General features: G+C 45.5%; 1 protein-coding gene across 1 annotated transcript in view; it reads left to right on the top strand.

Annotated features, from left to right (window-relative positions):
* Window positions 1–15,500, top strand: part of MBD4 (methyl-CpG binding domain 4, DNA glycosylase) — a 172,323-nt gene that overhangs the window by 153,229 nt on the left and 3,594 nt on the right. The window lies entirely within an intron of this gene.

Here is a 15,500-nt window from a genome sequence, read left to right as displayed (position 1 = left end):
CCGCAAGGCTTTCTGTGGTCACACTGGCAGTGGTTTGGTGCCACACGTTCTGGGGAAAGAACTATAACTGAGGCCACGGGCGTCGTGCCTCCTACTTATAACATCCTGTGACGTCGGCTCGACGGAGGCCCTCGAGGACAGCGTATCGACGTCATCGACGCAGGACGCAGACACCGAAAATCTTCCGAAGCAGCACAGCTGTGGTGATTACTGTCATAGATATGGAATACGTCATCAGACCATACCATCGAAAGAACGTTACCAGATAAGAGAGTAACTTCTTCTTCTCAAGAGGGGTACTAGAATAACAAGGATTTATTTTGGGGTAAAACAACAGATATGCTGTTTTCCTTCACTGTGGTGGCCTAGGATGCATCAATCACCAGAGCATCCTACACTGACCCATTCTTCATGTCCACCTCCAGCAGCCTGCCATAACTGCTGAAGAAGTGCCGGATGCCATTTTCATGAATCTGGTAGCTCAACCTCCATATGTATACTCCGGTAGTACTAGATTATCAGCCATCTTCGCACAGGATGTCTTAATCCTCAGAGAACAGCATCAAGAAAAAAGAGAAAACAATCATCTGATTTTAGCAACCAATCACTGTCCCACCATACAGCCCCCGAGAAGGGAGGCCTACCTGGCTGCCTAGGTCTCTTTCTCGAATGAGAACACTCTGCGGCTTCCGTGTTGAAAGTCACAAAGACATGTGACAGTACTCCAGTTTGGGAGATTATACGTTAAAGAAGTCACTATTGGATTACATCCATGTATTACAACAGGAATTAACATGTTGCGCATTGCCAATTGTATGTCACAGCATTTACGGTTGTCAAGCCAACCATGAAGACTGCTTCTTGGAACCCCTTTCTTCTTGCTGCAATTGTTTTGGTGATATTTTCTGGCTTAGGCCACCATAAAGTGCCAAAACCAAAAAGTACCCTGTCTTCAACAGAACCAGAACTCTACAGTGCTCTCCCTCTGGAACTGCGACTGCAATCAAATCACCTGCATTTCAAAAAATGGTTAAAGACTCTGCACACCATGATTTGCCGTTTTTTGCCTGGGCTGCTCCCTTTTCATTTATTCTTGTCCTTTTTTGATCTTGTCCATTTCATTTTTAAGTTGTAAAAATGCTAACAAGATCGGAATAGGCTGTGTCCTCACAGCACACTGAATTGTTAGGAATCTGCCTGGCTGCTACTCAGTACCACTGTATGCACCCATTCACAGACTTTGTTTATAGCTCAACTACCATGTTCAAACCCACAAACGGACAAATTCATTACCTGTTTTACTGATGCAGTTTGTGACCAAACTACTTTTACGTTCCATTCCGGGTTCTGGGTTAAACCAGCTGATGCATTCTGGTAGATGTATGCTGTCCAAAAGGCAAAGGGCTCGCTGAGGTATGCTATATACATTCACCTGCATGAAGCTGCTACAAGTTGGAGAGATCCTGGTTGCATTTACCTGTTACAAGCTCCTGCAGGCTAGGCTACCAAGAGAGGGCGAGGTTTTAATTGCAATCCACTTCTGCAAGCTAATGAAGCCTGGACTCCCCTTAATTGGTCAATCAGCTCCACCCTGTTGGACTGTGTGCTGGATGGGCTTCATAAGCTCACTCTGAAGTTTACTCAGTGCTCTATCAACTGCCTTTACCTGGAGTTTTTGATAGTTTCCTGCCATGAAACACTTGTGTATAGGTGTATTATAAATGCCACATCATATCATATGTGGTTTTTCAACCGTTCATGCTATCTTGCTTCTGGTTACTAATTCCTGCCTGCTATAGCTGCTTTCCAGTTTCTGCCTTGTTTGCTGTTAAAGCAAATCCTTTTTTCTGAAAGTATTTGTGCTGCCTTTTTGCCTTTCCTCAAACCTTGTTTTGCTGTGGCTGACACCCCCACCTTCTACCGGCTCACAGGCTCACCTTGTTTCTGGCAAAGCTGCTCCTTTCCCATGTTGCTTTGCAATCCAAGTTTCATGCTTTACTTGCTAAGACCCTTGTCCCTAGTTTAAGTACCTGCTTTTTAGTGTACTTAGTTTTCGGAACCACGTGTTTGCAGCAACGTCTTGTCTTGTCTGTTATTGTTACTGTTGTTGTCCGTATTTGCTGAGCTGGCAGTGACTGACTACATTTCCTATGACTAAAGCTTTATGTTTCATGGTATTCCTAGAATGCTAGGCTTACATGTTTATGTGTGGTGACATTCCTTGCCTAAGTCCCCACCTACAGCCTCTGTCTACAGTTTCTGCTCTTTGCTGCTTTTCTCTGTCTGTCCTGTACTTAGTTATTTCTATCCACTCTGCTTTCCCCTCTTCATTACAAATTGATCTACTGTTGTCTTTCAGCTCTGTATCCGTATACACTGTGACCCCTGGGTTGGTCTCCGTTATGATCAGATAAGGGAAAGACTTTGGTTGCCTCAGTCTAGTTCGTTCGCGTCTTACCTGTCTCATTATATGGTCTCCAGCTTTACCCTTTTTTCTGAATTCAACCATCAACATCAGCACATCTTACCCATTATGTTGCTGCATGATTGTTCTTAAGAGTAATCTGCTGGTACCCATCCCAAGGGCTTTACCTAATCTCATGCAGACCCCTTATTATATTCCAATGCACCCTTTATTCTGATCAATCCGCGTTACCCAGTATATTTGTCTGCCTTCTCTTTCTCTCTGTGTCACTTTGCTTCATCCCACTCCTGCTCCTACAGTTCCTGTGACTACCTGTCACCTCAAAGATTAAGTCTTTTACAGAATGGGTACTCCCAGTTTTTTGATCTCGGGGGGTTGACACTATCGGGCGGGAGACTAAATTAGTAGCTAAAAAAAATGGATAGGTCAACTGCTCCCTCCTTTAGTCCCTGTGACAATGACAGGCTGAATGACAAGATAATCTTGATATATCAAAGATTAATCATACCACAATTTAATTAATTCTAAAAAAAAAAAATTAATTTATTTTTATGCATCTTATGCAACAACATAAAAAGGACTATCACAGAGTCCTACACATTAATGACTAGAAAATATCAAAATCTGTGCTAACCAGTTAGAATCTAACTGGTGTAAAGGACAACAAACCTATCATAATGAATAAAGATAAAATAACCAGGAGAAATTCATACATACGGGGAGAAAAGTGACACAAATTTTAATTAATCTCACACTTTTGTTGGTGACTGACCAAGTTGGAAACCAAATCACTGGTCCCTTGTACATACATACATATATCAGAGTAATTAGTAGAGCGGTTGTAAAATGTTAATTCATTCTGTCTATTTACCACCACTCAGTATTTAGTCAAAAGACAAACTAGGGTGTCTGGTGACGTGTTCTCCACACTACCCTTTGTGAAGAATTTATTGTGAAAACTGAGAGATAGGAAAAAATATAATACTAATTTCCTAATATAGAGTCGACATATGTTTCGGCCTTATAGTTCATACAATGCACTCTCTCGGTGCTGTTGAAGCTGTTGATATTGACTGTCTATTGCAGATCATAATAGAAGAACCTGGGAAAGTATTTGTTACATTGTTTGAACAACTCTGTCCTCTGTCCTGAAGACGGCCAATATCATGGACTATTGTTCCTGCCTTTGGTCTCCACACCTATATCCCCTCCCACAAATCCCACAGACCAGGCGTTGAGGACGGGACTCGGTGAGGGACCTCGTAGTAGGGTGCTAAGGCATTACCGGCACCGGTGCCCTTACCGGTCCCTGTAATCCCTTAGCGCCTACCGTGTAATGAGGCCCAATGTTTTTTTCACCTCTGAAGGTGCCTAAAGAAACAATGATTATTTTTGCTGTTTTGGTACATGTTGCAAACAATGAGAATGTGCTTTGGTTGGGGTAACTCATATCTCATCCTTGCCATAAATTAGACATTTATTGCATGATGTGTGGAAAAGGGGAAAAAGAGTGAAGTGCTCTGTCTATTTAATGAAGCCCTATGTCCAAGAATAACATTTGAATGTTTTTTCGTGGGTTGCCATATATGCCCATTTCTCATTTTAATTTTAGGTAAATGCATCGGTTGGAACTTTTATTCATAGCAAATGTCATTATATGTGTGTGTAGGAAAGACTCTGATTGCATAATCCCTAGATTGTGTCAGGTATTAGTCTACAGGTCTACTGCGTAATGATTTGCACTGAAGCAAATGAGGAAGTGTCCATGAGCATCTAAGATTTGCATCTGCTGGCTTACACCTAATTGACAAAGCCTGGAACTGAAGCAAATCTAGAGATGCCTGGAGCCTATCTAGGATGTACTTGAGCATATCTTTGTGAATCATATTTGCAATGGAGCATCTCAGTAATGCTCCAGGTATCTTCACATTTACTCCTGTTTTAGGCTTTATCAGCTAAAAGGAAGCAAGAGCAAATCAGAGATTCTTACACCATCTCCTCATTTGCTCCAGAGCGTTTGTTTGTGCACTACGCCTTATTTGTCTTAGCTAAACAAAAAGGGAACATGTTTAGCTGTGTGAGCAGCTGAGGCATTCTTGTTTTGGGCAAATAGTCCATCAACTGGTTTCCTGAATAAAGAATGTGTAGATCTCTGGCACCCTGTAGTCCATCATGATATATTAACATGGAACCAATGTGGGGAAACTGAAGAGCGAACAAAGATGAAGCATTCTCCTTTGTAACATTTTTCCCCTCAGTTCTTCTTTCTGTCCTTTAAAAGGCTGATTTGCGCTTTCGAAGATGGCCACTGGGCGGAGAGCAGCGTAATCGCAGTGCTCTCACCCCCGCCCCCTTACGGCCAAAATAAATGAAGACATTGAAATAAAGCTTCCCCAGACAGAGAAAAAAAAAGACACATGAAGCGCCGAAGAAGCAGCAGCGGTGTTCGGAGCTCCAAGTTGATGGCCCGTGTCACTTGCCAGTGAGAGACCCCAGACCGGAGCACAGCACGGGCTCCATCCTAGACAAAGCAGAGAGCCCTACAGGTCCTGTTGTGAGCGGCACACAGAGGGTGAAGAGGGGGCTTCTGGCGTATGACTGCTGGGGAAGAGAGGAGGGTGACTAAAGCAGCGGTGGCTCCTGTTGACACCTGGGTGACCCAGGCAGGATCTCGAGGCGGAGTGGGAGGAGTAAACCTGAAGGAAGTTGTGTCCTCTGAGCATACCAGGAAGGAGGCATCCAGGGGTCCTGACCCAACAGACCCATCGAGAAACGACGCCATCAGCGTTGGAACAGACTGTGAGGAGGGAGAGAGGGCTGCGAGGAGGCCCCACCGGTGTTCGCTAGGAGGTTGTGCCTGCCTGGGGCCAGTTGTAGAGGCCAGAGTCAGCACAGGCCCATGTTAAAGAGCACATACAAGCTTAGTGGGCCCCTCAGGGACTGCAGCGCGAGTCCAAGCCGGCATAAGGACTGCACACCTCAGGAAGGAACTCAGAAAGCATTGATACAGGGAGGGTTCACCCCATAAGCCCCCTGAACAGACTACAGCACATTGAGAGGGGGAGTCGGGACCCGGGGGCCCACCCACGTGTGGGAGGACCCAAGGAGGTTGCAGCATAGTAGGCCGCACAATATCTGCACAGATTTTGGAAGCATGACAGAGGGCAGGAGGAAAGACTTTTTAAAAATGATTTGTTTTTATTTTATACACATACTAACAAACCAATACAAAAGACAGGTTTCGCCATATCCATACAATCATGTAGGTACATATCCGATCAAACTTCCAGTACGTAGACATTCCTTCCACCATACCAAGCCTAACCATCCAATATAACATTGTCCATCTTCCATATTGTGTCCCCGTGTTCTGCGATCACTCCTTTGAATGCCCACCCTGCTAAACCCTTCTTCCATCCTATCCGTTCAAGTAGGCTCCTCTACAACGGGTGCAAACATGGTCTGTGTCAATGCATTCAGGCATCAACTCCCTCACACCTTTCATGCATCTTTCTCGGCAGCGCTCCATACCATACTACAGTCTCTGCCAATGACCATCTTTCCAAATCCGCCCACCATCCCTCAAGCTTGGGGCCTTCAGTCAGTTTCTGTGCCATTGCAATTCTGTGTTTTGCCAATATGCAAATTAGGTCCTTCATTCTAGAGAGGGGCACGTCATGTCTCCCACCCCTCGCTAACAGTCCCAGCAGACAAAACTCCTGGGATCATGTCTGCATCTGAATATCTCCTTTTCCCACTCTCTCAGCTACCTCCCGCCGAAATTTCCCAATCACTGGGCATGCCCGGGGCCTGGTAGTAGGAGATCGGAAGGGACTCAGCTGGACTGCGAAATAACAAGGAGAGGGAGTGGGGTTCTGGCCCTCCTACACCAAAAACTGTTTTTCCTGATATCCAAAAACAAAAGTAAGAACATGCAATCAGCCCACAAGTCTTCTAAAAAATGTCCAGGAGGGAAATCTGCAGAGAGTGTGGCGAAAAGAAGGGGAACTGACTGTAGCAGGGGAGCAAGGGCCCCACGCAGTGGGAGAGCATGAGGAAATGGCAGCTTGTGGCAAAGTATCAGGTGGTCACTCAGGAAGTTCTCTGTCAATTATTCCAGGACTTTGGGGACAGAATCTCAGAAACTATTCAGTCACAGCTGAGTATGATCCGTGCAGAACTCTCCCTGTGACTGCAGTTTGAGTATGTATGCCCACAATTGTATAGAACATTTTACCAAAGCCTACCGAACACGGAATGGCTCTGTATGAAACACTGGGAATCCTCATTGGGGCACCGGTTAGAAGAAGAGCAGTGGTCTTAGCTGTGGGCAGATATACCCAAACTCACACGGGCTATTCAGATTCAGGAGATGTGGATCAAAATAATGGTGCAATGGCACCTTACCCACGAAAACTACACAAGTACTATCTGGGATTATCGGCTCTGTGTTGGAGGGGATGCAGGGAATTGAGTCCTGGAAGCATACCTGGTGGGAGTGCGCTGGTATACAGCCTTTTTGGGTTTTCTGGGATATGGTCAGCTCAGCAATGAATTCGATGTTTGGTGTTCAAATCCAGGGAAGTGTCGGGGAAGCTATGTTGGGGTTTGGCGAGGTCCTGGAAAATGTACCTTCGAAAGCGCAAAGGAAGGCATATGTGATTCTGATGGTGGTGGCATTGTTGCTAGTGACACAAACATGGAAGCAGAACAGTGCCCCTACAAAGCATGAGTGGATTAGTAAGGTCTGGAACAAAGTTGCCTTGTAATGGGTGACCTACTCAACCATCAGAAAGTTCTGGTAGAGTTGGACTTGCTCATGAAATTTCTTCAAAGTGACTTTCGGTGTATGCCCACAGAGATTGCCGTTGTTGGGACTGGTTTGATATAGATGTTCCTAGGAGAAAGAAGGAGTTTTGGATGTCCACAGGGGTTACTATTGTTGTTTTGGATGGGGTGATGTGGAGTGGGAGGGAGGGGAAATGGTTACTGTGTATTGAAATGCCAATAAAATACATTTTCATTAAAAAAAGGCTGTTTTGCTAGCCATGCGCTAAGGTGACTTATGACATTTGATGGGTTGGCATATTGTGGTGAAGTCCTATATGAGAAGCAGGCTGGGAAGGATCAGGAGACACTGTGTGCCAAGTGGAGCTGCTTGCTGTGTGGTGTGATCCCTAGGAGAGGCCTATGGAGGGTGCTACAATATCTGCCTCCCCTCCCCAACCTCTTATTTCAGTTGATACCCTAAAAGTGCACACACTCCAAAGGCAGGTATGCTTTGGGAACGTTAGACGGAGGAGCGGACGGTGGTGTCCACAGCCCATATTCTTGCCAGAATATGGGCGGTCGAGAAACCATTAAGGGGAATTGTGTTTATGCCAGCCGAGGCAAGTTTATTAGCTTCCTATTAAGGGCGTCTCACAGATCGTTGCTGCTGGAGACTAGAGGATGGGACTGAAGTGATTCTGGGTATTGACGACCGCCAGCCGCTCCCTGTTGCTGGCCCTATGGGAGGGATCCCGGGAAGGCCCTGCCCCTGTCCCTCTGTGAGTAACAAGTACCATTGGCAGATGCATTGCTAGGAGGGGGATGAGGGGGCTATTGCCCCTGGTCTTTTGGTTGTAGCCCCGGATAGAAGCTCAGGGACTACAACCAAAAGGCTAGCTAGCCCCGAGTCCCAACAGACCCGACATTAGCGTAGCCCCAGTTCTTTTCCAGACCTAGCAACACCCTTGACCATTTGCACGAACTCCACAGCATGTCCTGAAAAACATGGTTGCACTTTTGATGCCACATGTAACTCCAAGTTGAAGTGCACACAGTTATACACTAATGATTCAGACAGAAAGGTTCATAAGAATTGCTTGCAGAACATGTCCTGTGCAGAGAGGGCACCAGGACGGCCTGCCAAACTTCAGGGAGGATTGCAGGCATTCCAATCATGGTTATTTATTTCAGAAGAGTGGGTAGGTCCATAGCATCATCTAGAAGCAGTACTGCTTGGTGGTCTGCTTCCCCATTTAATCCCTGTGGAGGATGAGTAAAACACATAGCCACAAAACGATCCACTATGACGCTTGCACTACACGCACACCTGCATATAATTATATGGTCCGCCCCTTGGTCAGGCCCTGCAGCCCTAGTTAAGCAGGCATGTTCAGAATTGTAATGTGGGTGTTAGGACTCAGAGTACAGAAGACAGTGCAGGAGGATACAGCAGCTAAGAGGTGGAAGACAGCAAAAGAGGATGAAACACAGAGGTAAAGAAGAGCATGGTGCTTGACTAAAGAGATGGCGGATAAAGAGGGGTGAAGAGCGAAGGAGAATGAGGCTTAACAGCAAAGTAGAGAAGGACAGTGTGGCGAAGTGGCACTGGCAAAGAGGTGAAGCAGGGGGTTAGGGAGAAAGAGGTGTACAGGAGAGGAGAGCTTGGCGTAGCATCAATGAGGCAGAGAGGATAATGAGTGGGAGCAGAGGATGGTATGAGAATAAGAAAGGGGTGGAGAGAGTCAGAGAGGAGGGAGAAAGATAACAGAGGAAATTATGCAAAGGACAGGTGAAGGGAGGGAGGATAGGAACAAAGTAGAGAAGGAAGATAAAGACCAGAGAAGCAGAGGAGGTGGAGAAGATAACGGCTGAAAAGGAAAAGGAGGAAGAAGGCAAATGTGGGAGAGTGGACTAAGGGAAGTAAGAGAGATGGAAACCTAAGGGAGGAGCAGGAGAGACACAGAGGAGACAGAAGTGGGGAAGAGGAGGAAAGAAGCAGGAAATAATTACTTATTCTTTACGCTCAATCTGGTATAGGCTACACATCCAAGCATAAACTACCACTAGCCCACCTGATCTTCCTGCTCTACTGCTACTGGAGTTTTGGTCCTGATATTCCTTCTCCTCTTCACTTTATCCATGAATCCACATTTTGAAGACCATCTGGGGTGGTTGGTGGAACTCTGGAGACTGGTGAATCCCACAAGCATTGTAAAGAGCAACCCGGAGCTGATATGAAGAAGATCTCCCCAAATAGTTCATCCAGCAAACCTCCAAAACCACGATCTACCCACCTTTACAACACCAAAGCACTGTGAGCATATATACAGGTACTTCTCAAACAGAACCTTACTTATCACACCTATGGAAAGGACTCCCTCGCACTCTTGCCTCTATTCTGGGGAGTCTCCAGGGACGTTGGTGTTTTGATTTTAATCACATTCAGAGGAACCGCTAACCAAGGAATCCATAGTCGATATTTGAAGCGAAAGGTAGGATGCGGAACCCTGCACCACTGCACGCATTGCCACTTGTCTCCAAAATGCCAAACTTAGGTTTTAAGCCTTGGTCTACATTAGTTAGAGCCATCAATCAATTAAGAGGAATGAGAAAGATAATTCAACACCAAAAGTCATTAACAAGTAAAGACAAGACTTTTGAGTGAAAGGTAGGGAAACACAGTTTCAACTAGTTGAACTACCTGCGGAGAGCAGGGTCATTGATTAACCAATCCCATACATTCTTTGGTGATTTGGGACTTACACAGCTCTATAAAAGAAGGCATTAGAGAATCAGGGTGGACACACTTGGAGAGAGAAGAGCGCACCAGACCCTGATGAGCGTTGCAGCTCAGCTTTCGGGGGAAGGTGTATAACTTAGTAGAGAAGTGAACCTTCATCTGTTACAGGCTGTATCTAAGATTCTCACCTTGTTGCAAAGGCCCTGGGAGTTTTCTTTTAAAGCCTCAAGCCCAAGTGTGCAATTATTGGCTTGTGAGTGATGCTAATGTCACCCTAGCAAGATGGAAGATATACTTGCTATTAATGGTAGTACACTGGCAGAGGACCTCAAAATCCCTGCTGGCAAAGTGTCCTTAAGACAAATGGGAGTAAAACATTCATGCTGACAGATATTGGTGATAGCAAGAATCCTGGGAATTGTCAGAGGGTGACAATTTCTGGATTAAAAACATACTATAGAAAAGCAAAGCAGCGTGCTGGGTGCTTTATTCCTGGGACAGTGATTGCATTGAAAAAGCGAATTGGGCGCTATATCCTGGGGACATTGCGAATCAAATTGAGGAAGCCTTACAAATGAGGGGGCAAAAGAGTGTGCTGTGACTATATCCCTGGGCCATTGTGGGTCAGGATGAGGATACAGATTAAGGAGGCTAGGTTTTACAGAGTAGAAGTGTGGTCCATTCATTCAATATAATGTTTTGTGTTAAAGCTTTGCTCTATTGGCCTATCTGACATTTGGGCCTGTCCTACAATGCCATAAGGTGTCAAGGTTTGAGGGAAGCCAGACAAGACTGCAGGGTGTTTCCTTTAGTAGGACCAGGGAAGTTAGGAGGATGCAGTCAACCCCACACTGTATCATTTAGTTCCATCCTGTACACTGTTAAATGAGCTAACCGAGTCTCTTGTGTTGGGGAAGTAGTCTTAGATCCATAGGCATTGACCCAACCTTATCTTAGCAACTTCAGTATACAACAAAGTTAACATTGAATTATGCAATATGTATCTCGAGTAGTCTGTTGGGCTATCTTTGAAACCATCTTATTTTCTTTCCAGAGACCTATGTCTGGACATATTAAGCGTGGGCCCAATACATGCATTTTTTGACAAGACCCAGAGCAAAGTGGTAGCGGACACAGTATAAATAATGTATCCAATGGCAGGAGGATAGGTCAAGCACAACGTGCTCAGCTTGTGAACAGGAAAATGTTGTGCATCATTGGTTCACTCCACCCATCTCCTCCTTGGTGATAGTTTGAGTACCACATTGTGGATAATAATGACGGCAATAAGTAACATCAGTTCTAAGTGCTTTGAAATTGGATTGACAGAGATTGTGCAATATAAAACACCAGAATGTGTTATTATTATAACTATTATTATTATTATCTTCATCGAGACATTTAAGGTTTCCATTCTTAGATGACAATTAGCTCTTTGGAAACATTCATAAACGCGGATCCCCATTTTGTAATTATTTTCATTGTACTGTGCATGCCAGAGCCTAACCTCTACCCTACAAAATAACCATCTGTATCTGTCAGGTTCTTAGCAGTGAATAGTAGGATACATGACGCAAGGGCCTAGAAAGAGTTGGATTTTAGTGCAAAGAGAACCACACCCAATGAGCACCTGACAAGTATTGTCATGTGCCTAACGCTCACAGCAGAAAAAATACAACCCGCTAGGGAAGAAGGCCCACCACACATCTTGCAAGGAGAACAATGTTTTAGTTCCACAAAAATAGAAATGCGCCAGCAAAGCACTCTGCTAACACCAAAATGCTAGGCAATCCTCTTTTGAACAAGAGTACCAACAGCAACCCCAGACACTTGTTTCGTCCTAGTCAGGCCTCATCAGTGACGTGGAGCTGTGCCTCTCTGAGCACAGTGAGCAAGGGGTCCACGTCTGGATAACCCTATGGTAACTTGGGGTGACCAACCCTAAGTTCCTTAAACATAGAAAAAGAGGTACTGTCAGGGCAAGCGAACACAAAGATGTGCAATATTATCCCACCCAATAAATGGAAAGGCTATAAAACTGTATCAAAAGCTTATGACTTTTATGGGCAACTATCTAAAAGCTTTTGAATAAAAATGTAGGTAAAACAGTTGAAATCCACCTTTCGTCCATCTTCTATTAAATATGTGAGTTTACTTATTTTGGCTATGATTTAGTTATTTTGGCTGTGGGAACTGCAAGTATGAGCAGAGGTTCTTAAATGTACTCTGTCCAGATTTGCTGCACAATGGGGATCAGTGGGCCTCATTATGGGTCCGGCGGTAACTCTGCCAGTGCTACCGGTGGGTTGCCGCCGGACTCGTAAAAGCTTACTGGCACCGTTGTTTCCAGACCGGCACAGTAATAATGACGTCCAGTGACTCTTCACACACCAGAGAAGAGTTAGAAGCTGGCCTAACAAAAATACATCATGGCCACACTTGATTGTCAAATGTCATGGAGAAGAAGATTTTTTTTTTTTAATGGGTAAATAAAAACTTAATTTAGCACCCAAAATCTGGAAGCAAACATTACATTACATTACATTTGTAATGCACACTATTGGCCCTCAGGCATAAAGGCGCAGACAAGACAAAAACATGTAATATACAACAGTAGGACACAAGACATATCTTCCTCGCAGAGAGGGGCGGGATAGAGGCATAAGGGGACAAACAGAGTATGTACAGCTGGGTCAACCCTAAATATCAAATCGCAAGTGATAGGTAATGGTGGAAAGATAGGTCATATCGAGGAGTTCTCTTATTTAATTAAGCAAAGAGATGGGTTTTAAGTTACTTCTTGAAAACTTGCAAGGAGTTCAGATTCCTTAATCTGACAGGAAGTTTATTCCACAGGGAAGGAGCCCTAACTTTGAAAGCCCCATTTTCTGCCTTTGCAGTCCTGCTTCTGGGCTGCACAATCAGGTTATGTGTTCCGGATCTGAGGGATCGTTGGTTAGATTTCTCTTTTATGTGATTCTGTAGGTATATAGGTATAACTTGTAGCCTACACTTAAAGGTGATTACCAGCTCTCTGAAGACTATCCGGGCTTCTATCGGAAGCCAGTGAAGAGATCTCCTAGCCTCTGTTATATGACTATACTTGGGGAGTCTGAGGACTACTCTGACTGCCCAGTTCTGAGCGACCTGTAATCTGCGTAATCCAAGTTGGCTAGTGCCTAGCAGAAGACTGCAGCAGTAGTTCAACTTTGCCCCAATTATTGCCCTTGCAATAGTCTCGGCGCATTCCTGAGATATCATAGGCCTCAGGTGAGAGAGTAGCTTAACATAATACGCTACTCTCGCCACTACCGTAGAAACATGAGCCTTCATACTCAGAGTTGAATCCAAGGTTACCCCTAAGATTTTTGTTTTTGGTAGAGGAGAGATGACGTCATCTCCTAGTTTGAAGGAGCTATATGCTTTATCAAGATTTTTTAGAGCCCTTGAACTACCGACGATCAGAAGCTCTGTCTTACTACGGTTCAGAGCAAGGAAGTTTTCCAACATCCACCTTTCAATTAGAGTGAAAATTCTATTTACCTCAAGCTCGTCCCTCTCGTGATGTCCTGTTAATGAGATGACACATTGAGTGTCATCTGCATAATTTGAAAATATGGCTGTCATGATGCCCGCTCCCGGGGAGCCGGTTCAAGCCCGGCGTCCCCGAAGGCGGACATCCAGTCCCCAAAGAAGGACCCAGCAACCCCATATAGGGGCCCTTTGGACAGTGTCCTGGCGCCTATGGCATCAGGCTCATAAAAGACATCAGTCCTGGCGCCATAGGCGCCAGGCTCATTATGGGAATGCTTGGGTGCACTTAACTGATGCAGACCATGCTGCAGGATCCCGGCCTCCTTGAGGCCTGAAAGGAACTACTTTACCTGTGGGACTAATTTATCATCCGGGCGTGGTCGGGGAAGGATACATACCAGATTGGAGGAAGGATACATACCTGGAACTTCTTCCAAGGCTATTTAAACCCCACCCGAACAGCCACACGTGCTTCGCGTTGTTCTGCATCTAGCAGCTGGACGCTCACCGTGTCTGCTCCTGCATCCTGACTTCTGCCACGCTTGCCAGCATCCTGGATCACCTGCAAAGGAAGAGAAGAAGAGAACCGAAGAAGGAAAAGTCCTTACCTACTAAATCCGCATCCCGGAGACATCTCGCCGACAATCCTGAAAAGGAAGACTTTAATTTAAAAGCTCATTGCGTCGATCGCTGCAGCGCCGCATTCCACTCACCTTTACAGGGCGCCTCCATGTTCAGCAGCGATCATCCGGATTCGCAGTCACGCCCCAGCGCCTAGGGAGAAAAAGACCAGAACAAAAGGTGAGAGAGAGAAGGGAATAAGGAAAGCTAAATCTCCATCTTAAGACTTACCTGTTGATTCATTCCCTCTTCATTTCGGGTCCGCGCCGTATCCTGGCATTTCCGGACCCCGGCCCCTATGGGGAAAAAAAGACATCAGCGTTAATGAGTGAATGAAAAGACATTACCAAAAAACGCTCATTAAACACTTACCTGATTTCTACAAGGATTTCACCTCTCATCTCGGGTCGGTGCCTGTTCCCAGGCATTCCGTACCCCGGCCCCTATGGGGAAAAAGACACTAGCATTAGTACATTAATGCATGGACACAAAGGGAACCTCTTATCAAAACAAACTTACCTGGAAGCCAAGCAAGTTTGGTTCTCACCAATCCCAAAATCCAGTGAAGTAACTGGATACCAACACGCCCCTGCATCAGAAGCAGGATGGAGAGCTCGTCCTTCCAGACCCTAAGGTGAGACTCTACGAGAAATCACAGAAGGGTTTCAAGGAGGGTGAGAGGGGAAAGTGGGAGGCCGATTGCATTGCCCCGCAGACAGTTAATCCACTATTTTCGCCTACTGAAGGATACTTCTGCGAGCCAGACAAGCCAGATTTGGGGGCCCGGTCCAGTCCGTCTTCCGAACCCTGCGCATCACCTTAGAAGAGGTCACAGCAGCGCGAACCAGGCCAGCGCCTCCGTGGGAGTCAGGTGAGCGTAACAATGACCCTCTCCTCCTCAAGCATGAAGAAAAAGGGTGCCATAAATAGGTTAGATAGGCAAGTTGACATGATCACACCTTGGGGAACTCCATATAGCACCGATATGGGAGTGGCTTCCGGCGAGGCCGAGCAGACTCTACTGCTTCTATGCTCCAAGAAGGACTGAACCCACTGAGCTGCTGAGGCAGAGAGATTGGCCACATCTTGTAATCTGTGAATGAGAATGGAATGTTCAATCAAATCAAAAGCTGCTGATTGATCTAAGGAGATTATTAATGACAAGCCCCTTCTATCCATCTCTCCCAAGAGTTTAGTCAAGCATATAGTCAATTTTGGAACAACTGGCAAAGTGCCAATTTTAAAACCTAGAAAACAGATGTACTTCTGTTTTAGAAAAGCATCTGTTTCTTCTTACCAAAGCTAGTCAGAAGTCCTATCCAGCTCTGAGGCTAAGCTCTGCCTGTCAACTCTCCTCCACATAGAATCTCTGGGAAGCTCAGGGATCTCTGTGTTACCACCCTCCCTTTG

Source organism: Ambystoma mexicanum, chromosome 2p (genome assembly GCF_040938575.1).
Source record: "Ambystoma mexicanum isolate Mex_15411 chromosome 2p, UKY_AmexF1_1, whole genome shotgun sequence".
In the NCBI taxonomy this organism is placed as follows: domain Eukaryota; kingdom Metazoa; phylum Chordata; class Amphibia; order Caudata; family Ambystomatidae; genus Ambystoma; species Ambystoma mexicanum.
This window is presented reverse-complemented; position numbering and strand designations above follow the sequence as displayed.